The following is a 12,334-nucleotide window of genomic DNA, read 5'->3' as shown; positions in this document are numbered from 1 at the left end:
AAACACACAACCTTGCCAAAAAATATGAGATTTGCTAACACAGCCAAAATTAGTGCATATCTAATGGTGGAAGACCAAAATATCGCCCATGGTGCACAAGAGTTAAGTATATTTGTTGATGCTTACTGTTTGGAATATTAACAGCAGACTGATGTAACTTCCTGTTGCAGCCATAACTTAATCCCAGGTGTTATACAAAGGTGATGTTCAGTCTTCCTTTAAATGAGGAACCCTGGTAATTTGCATAATTACTTTTTAATGTTTTCCATGCATGAACCACTGCACTCAGCATAGATTTAGTTTCTACTGTTTTTGATTTTATATCAATCGAAACAAAATGTTTGAACCTCACGATTGACCTCATCTAACCTGATATCATTAGGCAGAAGACAGAAAGACCACTTCACCCAGTGCTGGCTTCATGTTCCTGTGTTGGAGAGCATCCAGACTGTTGGAAGCCATATTGACAGTTCCCAACTATTGAGAATCGATGACAGAGGGGCTTTGAACAGACGGAATGAATACATTAGAGTAAATGAGGGTCAGCTTTTAAGTCTTTGCTGTTTTTTAGTGAAACGGGTCATTGAATTGTTGATGATTTTGTCTTTCAACAAATATTTCAATAGATGATTCCAGCCTCTCATGCATTGGTGTTAATCATATACTTACAAACCTGTGCCAGGAGTTGTGTGCAGGGGTGTAGAACTGAACTGAGAATTCTCCATGGCCCTCCTCTTCTCTTGAACCATGTCCATCTTTATCCCACAGTGAAATGACCTGAACTGTTCAAAGTTAGTGGTGTTGTGAAATTGCAATAGATACTAAATGTATCATGCTTACTTACTGGTAAAGAGGCTAAATAATAAAATCTGAATGGACTTCTTTAATAGTGTTAATGACAAGCGAGGATTTTTCATGTCACATGCTGTCTGGATGAAGACAAAGGTGGGAACATCTGAAAAGGCACTAACAGCACAGTCAGTCAAATTAAATAGAAATTTGCTAAAACGGATCTTCTTTGAAAAGTGAGTTTCCGTAGGAGATATTGTTGAACTGAGGGAGTTTCTTCTGTCTATCAGCCTTTTCAATTTCAATTCAAAAAAGATTGATGGAAACGTGATTAATGTCACTTGATTTCTTACATTAATGTCTAGCAGACACTTCATGAGCTCCTTTGTGTCACATACTTTGTGAAAAGTAATGGCCCATTCTCAGCAGCTCAAGAGAGTGTTTCATGATTTTAAACTTTGCTTGGAATATTGATGTTGTTGCTGTCTGGCCCTGAAACTCAGTCAGTCCTACTGGGCACCACAAATATTAAAAAGAAGAAAATTTTTTTTAAAGAAGTATTTTTGACTTAATTTGCATCAACAAACTGTCGAACCTCTCAGCTCCACCAGCACAGTGCCACACCGAGCAGAGCTGAAGGTAAAGGCCGTTTGTGTTCATTTGGAGGTTAAACATGTGACTCTGAGTAAGTTATTGGAGCTCACCTTCGGTTGGTTCAGTTTGGCGTGTTTAGTAGAAAACCTCCACGACTCTCAACAGTGACTCATCGCATCCCAAAACCACCCCAATCTACCTGCCTGTGGGCCTGCAAATGAGCACCACATAAAGCCATTCAGTTAGGGCAGTAAACATACTGAATACTGTCCTTGTCTAGCAAACGCTGTTGCTTGTGTTCTGAATGCAATTAAATAGATATATTGCAGTCATTGTTCGTTTATAAAACAGTAAAAGGGGGCAGCATTGGCACTTTTATTTTCCTCAAATCTGAGAGAAAAAGATCAATGAGTCATCTGAGTTTACTCTGAAAATTCTGCCTCCTCCATGTTAGTGTGCCAAGCAAAAAAATTCAAAGTACTCATCAAGTGAATTTTCCTCGTGGTTAATGTCACTGACTGAGCAATTCTGCCTGAATTTTTTTGAGGTAGATAGATTGTTTTACCCTTTTATAATAAAGATGCCCTTTTACCCTTGGGAATGTTTTTGCTTATAATTATAATATAATCTGACAATACAGGGAGCAAAGGTACTTCTTTACACACACACACACACACACACACACACATGATTATATATATGTGTGTGTATATATATATATATATATATATATACTGTATATGTATGTATATATATGTATGTATGTATATATATATGATGCACCTACATCTATTAGCCATTTTTTGTGTGAAAAATAACATATAAGTGATAATCATGATGTTTGGTTCCACTCAACTGAACTGTTCCTCATGAGAACTACTGTCCCCGAGATGGTTATCTGAAATGATTAGAACTGTTTCTGTAGGCAAACAAAGCCACTGATCATGTTGACACAATCAATGCGGCTGATGTCACTCCAGTGTGACGGGAATTTTTGACCTTTACTTTGGAGACTTTTCAGCAAGCAACATAATGCTACATGTCTCTCAGAAGTGAGACGTATCTCTCTGCAAGATAACTGCTAATGACTTATTTCAACCAGCAGCTTCAGCATAAAGGTCACAAGTTCACAATTTGTGTTGGCAGTGATCTGGTAGTCAATATCCCCATCAGTTTGTTTACTTGATGTTAGAGAAGTTGATTCATTGTGCTTGTCTGACTAAAACTGGAACTCTAGAGTACATATAAACACCCTCGTCCATCTAAATATCAGAGCAAGTCTAGGTTTGCGTGCAGTGCGCTGAAGTTCTCAGCTTTTCTTGAATAGTTGTTGAATTTTAAGTACACATTTGACGGGGATGCTGCCCACCATCTATGATTCAAAAGGTCAACCAGTTGTAAGACTTCCATCAATAAATGGATTCTTTGTTGTGTGCAGGGATGAAGAGAGTAGTCCAGTTAAAAGGGCTAATCACACTGTAGCTTGTTTGCAGCTGTGCATGTCCAGCCAGTATTAACAGTACAATTACATTATTTTATTCTCTAATTCTTTCTGTCAGATGCTTCCTCTCACGTACTCTCTCTCCTTCTCTCCGTCTGTCTCTCCCTCTCTCGCTGACTGTCACTCACATCCAGCCATCACCTTACCAACCACATCCCACAGAGACTCTCAAGTATGACGGTTTGATCAGATGAAAAGGAAATTACTATCATGGGATTTCTTGATTGACAGCGCTAGCTATCCATCAATACACCATAGCACATGTTGAAAGGCTGTAGCATGAGATTTGTTATACAAATTCAGCACATCGTCTGGGTTTGAGGCGGCATCATCTGCATACACCACTTACCGCCACAGGAGCACGTCTTGTATTAGTGTCGCACTTGTCGTCCTCCGTTTTTGTTCTGTAACACATCAGTACATGATTATCATCTGAGCACAATAGCAAGATCGGTCAGTAAATCTTGAGAGATGAAGATGTCATCTTTATGCTCCAGGTGTACATTTAAGGGGGCCACAACAAAAATATCAGTTACTTACTGATGAGGATATATACTGTACAGTTCTGACACAAATGCCATCATGAGTTGTGCTTTGTCTTGATGGATTCCTGGTCAATTCATGTGTCGAAACAAGTGCAGCTTTTCAGCATCAAAGTGTTCTATTAAGTTTGAGTCAGAACGCAAAGTGGAACCAAAGACTGCATGTGCCCCAGGTGTGTGAAAGCTCCACTCTCTGCAGGCTGGAGCAAGTGATTCCTCTCAGAGAAGGGATGTCTGCCTAATAACATTTCAGCATGTTGAAATAAATTACAAGGATACGGAGCTGATGGACGAGCGGAGCTGGCTGTAGCCTGAGAGCTAGATGTAGCAGCAGTCTGTCTTCATCTAACGAGAGAATATTCCATTTGTACAACATTCGTTTTCATTTAGATTCCTTAGTCAAAGAAGAAAAATCTGCTTAACCTGTCTGTGGTTGTTGGATATTCACCTTCTTGAATGGACATGCTGTTTGGTGGCACGCATCATCAAATACATCCTGGAATTTAAAGTGATACTTCACCCAAAACTTCAAAACATTCTCATTTGATAATCAAATATTCACACTTCGATGGCTTGAATTCATGAAGCTTTTTAACTGAATGCACACTTGAAATCCCTGACCATACTCGGGGCCGCTTCTGCTCTCTACCATGGCTCTTTTTTGTTGATCGCTGCAGCACAGATGCATGAGTGTGACATAATTAGCAATGCACAAAGCAAGCCTGCCAGAAGAATGATTGATAAGCCTAGAGGTGCTTGATTTTGATGGACTGAGCCATTTGGAACCAGTTCTCAATTAGAACAGTTTGTCAATAGCCATTCCAAATATATAGCGAGGGATTTTACTAACGATCGCAACATAATAAAAGAACGACTTATAGCAATTTCTCTTGGAAAAACAAAGAGCTCTTTTCCTCATGTGTTTGTGAAGAGAAAGATCAGGAAGAAAGTGTCTTTTTCCGCACTCTTTTTTTTTTCCCCCTCACAACACCAAAATACCTAGTGAAAAAGAAAATGATAGCCACTTGTCTGTGGGTGTTTTTAGTGAAAGGAGGAGAGGTGCACCTCCAACGCACAGTCTTGGCTCAGCGACAACCGGCTCGCTATTTATCTGCAAACTGAGTCGGCAGGAACTTGTCATATTCATTTGCTTCAGGAGACACAACACAGTTCAGCACCCACAGCTCCTGAATTGGAGTCTGTCTCCCCTCCTCTCTCTCATCTGCACTTTCCTTTTTTTTCTGTTTGTGGTGTGCAGTGGCATGCTGACTTGCACCTAAAATGGTCTTTGGCAACTCTGTGATCAGAAATTCGTGCCTAAAACCTTTGACCAAAGTCTCCCTAAACAGTGTGCTTCTGCCTCCAACCATGAGCAACACAGGATATATTTGTGGCACTCTTGCACCTAAGCACCTCAGGGTCCTGCTCATGGAAAAAAAAACAGTCTTAGAAATGCAGCAGTGCCCTCAGTTGGCTAACAGGGGGAGTACACCAACAACAGACAGAGACTCTGGTGGGCATATGAAGTAGGATGGGCTGCGAATTTGTCAGGGGTTGAATTTAGGAGCAAAGTGGCAGGAGATGCTTGAGGTGATTTGTGGGGATTTTTAGACAGCTGTGAAGAGGTTGCCAGTCTTGCAGGGTTTGCAGAATGTTCAGCTTTCTGGCTAACAAGGCGTAGAGGAGGCCTCAGAGGAAATAGAGCTATCCCGGAGGTAAGAGGTGAATGCTGACATAGTGGAAATTAATTCCAGCTTGAAATACCTGTGGCTAGTGTGTGTGGTGAATATGTCACAGAAATTAGACACTGTTGCATTGCATTTGATCTTTATTATCTGGCTGTCATGTTGGCTGCTGTACGGTGATGGGAGCCAACTAAACTTTGCAAGCTTTTGAATCCATGCAAATGGGATAGTGTGCACAAAGAAATCTGAAAATGCAACATCTGACATCATTGTCTTGTGCATGTCTGTCAAGATAAGAAAGGTTTGGAGATGTTTTGACAGTGGTCATGATAATGATTTATTTTGGAAGCGATAATTATCACATTTACATGCACTAGCAATGATAACACACTTTTTTTCCCTTCTCTCTGTGTGTATGACATTTCGAGGATGACTAAACTACTGAGCAGCTCATTCAGTGAAGAGAAGACATCTGTCTCCTCCAACCATTTGACTCATCTGCAATATTTAGATTTGGGCAGTGGGCAACAAACTGCTTGCAATCAGTAAGAGGCCATCTCATTGAAAATGAATGATATTCAAAGACAAATCATTACTGCTTCCTCTTGTGCTTCATCACAGTTTCTGAGATGGGAAGCAGATTTCTTAGTTTACCTCCTTTTATTCTCCCAACCATCTTCCTCTTGAAATACTCTCATTTTGCAGGGTGGGTTAGCACTATCTTTTAAAATACATGATTGGAACCTGCCAACAGATTGGGAGACTAAATTTAACTCCTATCAGAAAATAACTTGACTAATATAACTTTACTGTTTGTTGCTGTGTATTAAACACCAGTAATAGCATTGATCAGGTGGAGGCCCTGACATGGTCCAGAGAGGGAGACTTACTCTTTCGGGGGGGCACATAAATTAACTTATTTAAATAAAAGTTCTGGAAAAAGACCAGGCTTCTTTCTGTCCAATCAGCTGTTCCTCATCGTTGTGCTCTCCTGAGCATAATAACCCAAGTTCCCCCAAGCTTTCTGTTCATCTGAGTTGTCACAATCCAACCCCTTGACCCCACCCCCCCCCCTTCCTCTTTCCCCTCTCAGCGGGCAGCATGGTGTGTAACACCAGCAATGTGGTTCTAGCTCCACACCTGGGTCATCCAGGTCTTTTCTGTGTGGAGTTTGCATGTTCTCCTGAATCATGACCCCAGGTTCAACCCTGTGCCTTTGTTTGCCTCTGTAACCCCTTTACTTATCTAAATAAAACTCCTTTATACCAAACTATTGCTGCGGTTTTGATGCATCAGCGTTTAGGCAAAGTTATTCCCTACAATTTACCTGCAGTCGCAGACATGTATTTCCAAGCCTTAGTTTTCAATACTGACTCGAGTATAAGATGGCCACACTGTGGAAACGGACTTGTAATCCCCCTGGTGTGATTACAAGGTCACCATTCATTGACTGCGCTTGAGTTTTGCCTGGCTCATTCAAGACTCCACAAAATGAATCTAAAACCTTCTGAGTCCCCCGTGTTGTTCGCCCCACGCAACTTTAAGCCAGTCCATTACTAGCTCATCACCATCCAGCCCTCTCCCTGAGCACGCACAATAATGCCAGCTGGCATTTTCTCTTAAGGTGGTGTCTTGCATTTAAAAATCACACACACAGGGAGTTTGGTTCCATCTGTGAGGCACGCCAACTCTCCGCTCTGACTCAGCTCTTTTCCAGTAGACGTCACAATGACTGATTTCTCGCCTTCACAATGACTGATTTCCCACGCCCATCTGATCCAGGGGGGTACAAGTGAGTTTTCCTTAATTTAATCACACGGCAATGAAGAGATAGTAGCTCGTCTCTGAAGTATGTGGGGAAGCGCTGGACAGGACTTGACATTCCATTATACTACATCATTCTTCTGCACCAGCTGAAGCTAGTTTTTAAGGCGGTAGTGGGGATTTTTTGCTTTTTGGGGACTTTCAGGGCCTTCGGCTGAATGATGGGTCTGGTAATGGGCATTAAATCTTTACATTTTTCATCCCTGTATTCACACACCCTGACTCTCGGAAGTTTTGTCGACCAAAGTAAGATTCTGTCGCCCCGTTCACATCTTTTGGGCTTGTCTTTTTTTTAAGGGTTCCGTCTGTGACACCATATTTCTACACTGCTTTTTTTTTTTTTTTTTTTTTTGACGCAGCAGGAGGCCCCCCGACCCCTCTTTAATCTTAACTCCTGTTTGGCTACGTCTACATAAATCATGCTCCTCTTACAGGTTTAAAAACAAAATGTTTTTATAGAAAGAGTTACAAACATAAATAAATAAATAAATAAATAAATATATATATATATATATATATATACAAACTGCATGCATTTACAGGACCAAAAGTGATTGTTGTTAGCATGTTTTAATTTGTAAATCCAGCTATTTGAAGCATGACAAGTGATTTTTTTTTTTTTAATTTTCCAACAGTTTGTTGCTGTTGCAACTGGTCTTGTATGAATAATGAGCAAAATTAAGAACAAACTGGACCTTCACATTTTGGAAAAGACCATTTGAATAACATGAAGCTAGCAGTGGAAGCTAATGGTTAAACGTTTGAACAAGAAAGCTGGGGGGGGGTTAAAAATGAGTAAAGTAAGAGACATTTTTTGAAATGATTACCTAAGAGAGAGAAATTCTGACACTTTTCTAGCCTAAAATGGAACAGAAACAAAAATCACAGTAACAGAATTGAACATAACCAACGTAACAGCCGCCATTAGCATTCTGGCTCTTGCCATTTTGTTTTTTTTTTTCTTTTTGGTAAACTTTAAATATGCGAGTAATGTGGCCATTTATTTGGATCGACATGTGAGATGTGAAACACATTTTAATTTGTGAAAAGGGTGAACAGTCCCATAGAAACCATTATGAGCTCACACAGGTGATTCAACAGTTTGCACACTATTTAAATATGTTTGTTTTGTTTTTTTTCAAAGACAGAAGTACTTTATTTTCATTTATTCACACACAATCAAGAAATCACAGTCCGCCCCCTAAAATGATGGGGTGATGATCGATGCTTGGACCCTTCTACATCAGTTGGTTTATGTCCGAGGGCAGCTCCTCAACGGTGGTGCTGTAGAAGGTCTCAATGTCCTTCAGGGCTCGTCTGCTCTCATTGGTCACCAGGGTGATGGCGGCTCCTCTTCGTCCGAACCGACCTCCTCGACCAATCCTGTGGAGGTAGCTCTCCTTCTTGGTTGGGAGGTCATAGTTTATGACCAAAGACACTTGCCGTACATCGATGCCTCTGGCCAGAATGTCCGTTGTGATCAGGACCCTGCTGGATCCTGAGCGGAACTCCCTCATGATCCCGTCCCTCTGGCTCTGGTCCATCTCTGCATGCAGTGCAGAGACGGTGAATCCTCGTGACTCCATCTGCTGAGTCAGCCACTCGACTTTCCTGCGAGTGTTGGTGAAGATGATAGCCTGAGTTATAGTAAGGGATGTATACAGGTCCAAGAGGGTGTCCAGCTTCCACTGTTCCTTTTCGACATCAACATAAAACTGGCGGATGCCCTCCAGGGTCAGCTCCTCTGTCTTCACCAGGATCCTGACAGGATCCCGCATGAACTTCTTGGTAACTGCCAGAACGTCAGACGGCATTGTGGCAGAAAAGAGCACCACCTGTGCTCTGCTTGGCAAGACTTGAAAAATATCATAGATTTGCTCCTTAAAGCCCCGGCTGAGCATTTCGTCAGCCTCGTCCATGATGAACATGTTGATGCTCCTGGAACAAAGATGTCTCCGGTTGAGCATATCCAGGACTCGACCGGGGGTCCCCACAACAATCTGAGGGGCTTCGTTCCTCAGCCTCTGGGCCTCTCGATGGATGCTGGTGCCTCCAGTGCAGGCATAGCAGGTGACGCCCATGTAGTCACCCAGAGCCAGCACCACTTGCTGGATCTGCTGAGCCAGCTCCCTTGTGGGGGCCACAATCAGAGCCTGAGTGGCCCTGTGCCTCAGGTCGATCTTCTGCAGAATTGAAATTGCAAATACAGCAGTTTTGCCAGTGCCAGACTGGGACTGGGCGATCACGTCATAACCCTCGATACAGGGTACGATGGCTTTCTGCTGTATAAGAGACGGCTTTTCCAAACCGTAACCATAAATTCCCCGGAGCAGAGGCCCACACAGGTTCATGTGATCGAAACTGTGCACTGTGTGGTTCCAGTTGCTCTCAAGGACTGGACCATTGTCTCGCCTGCGATGGTTGGTTGGCATTGTTGCAAAATAAGTTGAATGACCCTGATGCACTCGACCAGATGGAGCAAAAGTTCTTGATGTCATAATTCACCACGGAGGAGATTTACTGAATGTTGGAGCTGAGCGTTCTCTTCCATGGTCTCCTACCTTCGGTCTCATTCGGTGATGTCATCCTGTCATCTCATTCGATGTTGTCGTCTTGTCATCTCATTCTGTGATGTCGTCCTATATTCTGTGATGTCATCCTGCCATCTTAATTCAGGCATCACGTTTAGAATTATGAGGTGAAAGTCAGAATTCTGAATGTGTTCTCATTCTGTAAACTTCACAGTTTGCTTATGATCAAAGTTGTTGTTTTTTTGTTTTTTTAACCTGTCCTGATCAGTAGCTGAGGCAAGCAGCATCAATGTTCCTGGTGCCTTGTTGTACTGAAGCAGTTTTACTCTGCATAGGAGGAATCTGATAAACTCCTCCTATCGCCATTTATGTTTAATTTTATTAGGAATGGTGTTGGTACATTGATAAAGCTACCGGACTGAGGCTCAGGAGTGGACAGGAAGAGAGAACAGGGACAGGACAGTGAAGACAAGGGGGAGGGGGGAGACAAAAACAACAACAGCAATAGCAGAAAACAACAACAACAACAAAAAACACAAACAAACAAACAAACAAACAAAAACAATCAAAAAACAAACAAAAACCAAATAAACAAACAAAGAAAAAGTAACAACAACAAAAGAAAAAGAAAGAAAAAAAACAATGGTTGCAGAATTTCCGGTGCAGGCTTACCATTTGGTTTAATATAATTTTAAGATAAATGTCTGAGTGTCTACACTGCTTGAGTTATATGTTGAACTTGACCTTCATTTTAGTCACTCAAGATTCACTTGGCTAGCTCTAAGCTAGCTCTGACGAGTGGTGGCTTGCCTGAGGGAGCGCTCGTTATTTGGTGCCACCTGTTGTGCCTGTATAATGACATTTGAAAATTTGGACCTCTGCGATAAGCCAGACTCACGTTTTCACACTTTTAAAATAGAAATAAAGGAATTTTAAAAAGCGTGAACTAGAGTCATGGTTTAAAGTTCATCATTTTTTTATAGTACATAATGTTTTGTGGGTTAAATCCTAAAATGATTTGAGAAGTTTTCAGTACAGGTGTAGTGCATTTTACAAATGAAGTAAGTACACTGTGCTGATGTCCCCAAATAGGTTAAAAGCTTAACTTTTCAAAACACAACCATATTCAATACAGAAAAAGAAAAAAGATAAACAGGACATCCTGAAATGTAATAAAGGTGTGAACTGGCAGATTCTAGGCAATTTTGCTTGATGGATGATTGAAGCAGTCAATCATCTACATTTTCACTCACATCCCCTCTAAACACATCATTATCATGGCGGACTTTTGTTATTTGGAATACTGCTGTATATAGGCAATTTACTCAGTAATGTTATTACGTTTGTTGCTAATATGTCTGCAGGACATACAATTGCTCATTCACACTGAATCTTGAGGCTGATTCTCATTCAGAGAGGGTCGCAGATAATAAAATGTTATTAACCAAATGTCCCATTTGTATGCTGAACGTGTCTGCTGAGGTTCTCAACATCTGCAGAACCATCAGAATATGTTTCCAAGAACCACATGCATGTACAGATAGCTAGATGTCCAGATCAAACCTCCATTAGTTTAAAAAAAAAAATACTGGACATGGAAAAATAGATATTAATCATCTACTTGCATAAAATCTCTGGCACCGTAAACATTGTTTTCCCCTGAAGCTTGTGTGACCTCCCAAGTTCACCGTCATCAACTAGGTGTATGTCTGAATATGTTATTGAATATTTCCTGTATAAGATGTGACAGATCGGAAACAAACAACAGCCCTCAGGAGAAACTTCCAATGTGAGCACCCCGCTGTGCAAATACGCATGCAGAGACACGCACAACCATGCACGCTCACTGTCCCTCTCACACACACACACACACACATACACACACACACACACACACACACACACACACTTAATCACACAGACACGCACTTTCCATGTGATTGACAGCAGAGGTAGTTTTATTCTCAATCGTTTCAGCAGCACATCTCTTCATCTGTGTTTCTCCCACTCATTCTGCCACACAAATGACCTCTTACCTCTTGTTGGTGTTTGATGTGCCTCTGTTAAGCCGTTGGATACACAACCCGCAGCTCTCTTCGATAATCTTACACCGTGTCTTCCTTGCCTCCAGTTCCCCTCCAGCTCTGGGTTTCTACCTAGTCCAGCTACCTCTCGACTGGCTGAATGACTGACCGAGTGACTGACTGATTGCTTTGTTCATAACCATACTGAAGGAGGCTGCCTTTTTTAATTCACAAGAAAAATGATATCTGTCTACCTGGAGCAACAATAAGGATGCTGTAATTGTATTTGTGGAAGCTGGCTAGAAATCCGAGAAAAAGAAAAACTGATGTGAGGGTAGAAGGAGGACTAAATCCTGTGAAGATAAACATTTGTCTATGTAGATTGCCATTCTTGAAGCTGCTTCTGAGATGATGAATGGGAATGACCTTTAACCCCGGAGAGTTACTGATGGGTTTACAACAGGACTGCTTCACATTTCCACCTGTGCTCTGGTGTTTTGGAGACAGTCGTTGAACTGTAGCCCAGACTGGTGTGAGATAAAGCAACTCTACCGCTCAGGCAAGACTGGCTGCTGGGCTCAAACTGCGAGGAACACGACTGATTGCTGCACTGATGGGAAGGACTGAGTTGTTGTTGTTTTTTTAGAAGGGACCCTGCTAGTCTTGTGTTTGGAGGGACCTTAACAAATACTGTAAGAACCAAATCCTCTGATCTGACTTTTAGTCAAACCCTGACTAATTGTAACACAAAATCATCCTAGAGAGGAGGACAACATTAGACAAAATTTAGTTGTGAAGAGTGAATAAGTAGTTATCTGAGTAAAGGCATATTAGACTCAAAACA

At 41.5% G+C, this 12,334-nt stretch overlaps 1 pseudogene; it reads right to left on the bottom strand.

Annotated features, from left to right (window-relative positions):
- Positions 1-7,662: 7,662 nt before the first annotated feature.
- On the bottom strand, positions 7,663-10,140 carry LOC147251442 (eukaryotic initiation factor 4A-I pseudogene; annotated as a pseudogene).
- Positions 10,141-12,334: the final 2,194 nt, after the last annotated feature.

Source organism: Aulostomus chinensis, chromosome 13, assembly GCF_037954235.1.
Source record: "Aulostomus chinensis isolate RoL2024-O1b breed Wild chromosome 13, RoL_Achi_v1.0, whole genome shotgun sequence".
Lineage (NCBI taxonomy): Eukaryota > Metazoa > Chordata > Actinopteri > Syngnathiformes > Aulostomidae > Aulostomus > Aulostomus chinensis.
The sequence above is the reverse complement of the archived record's forward strand: the minus strand, read 5'-3'. Positions and strand labels throughout refer to the sequence as shown.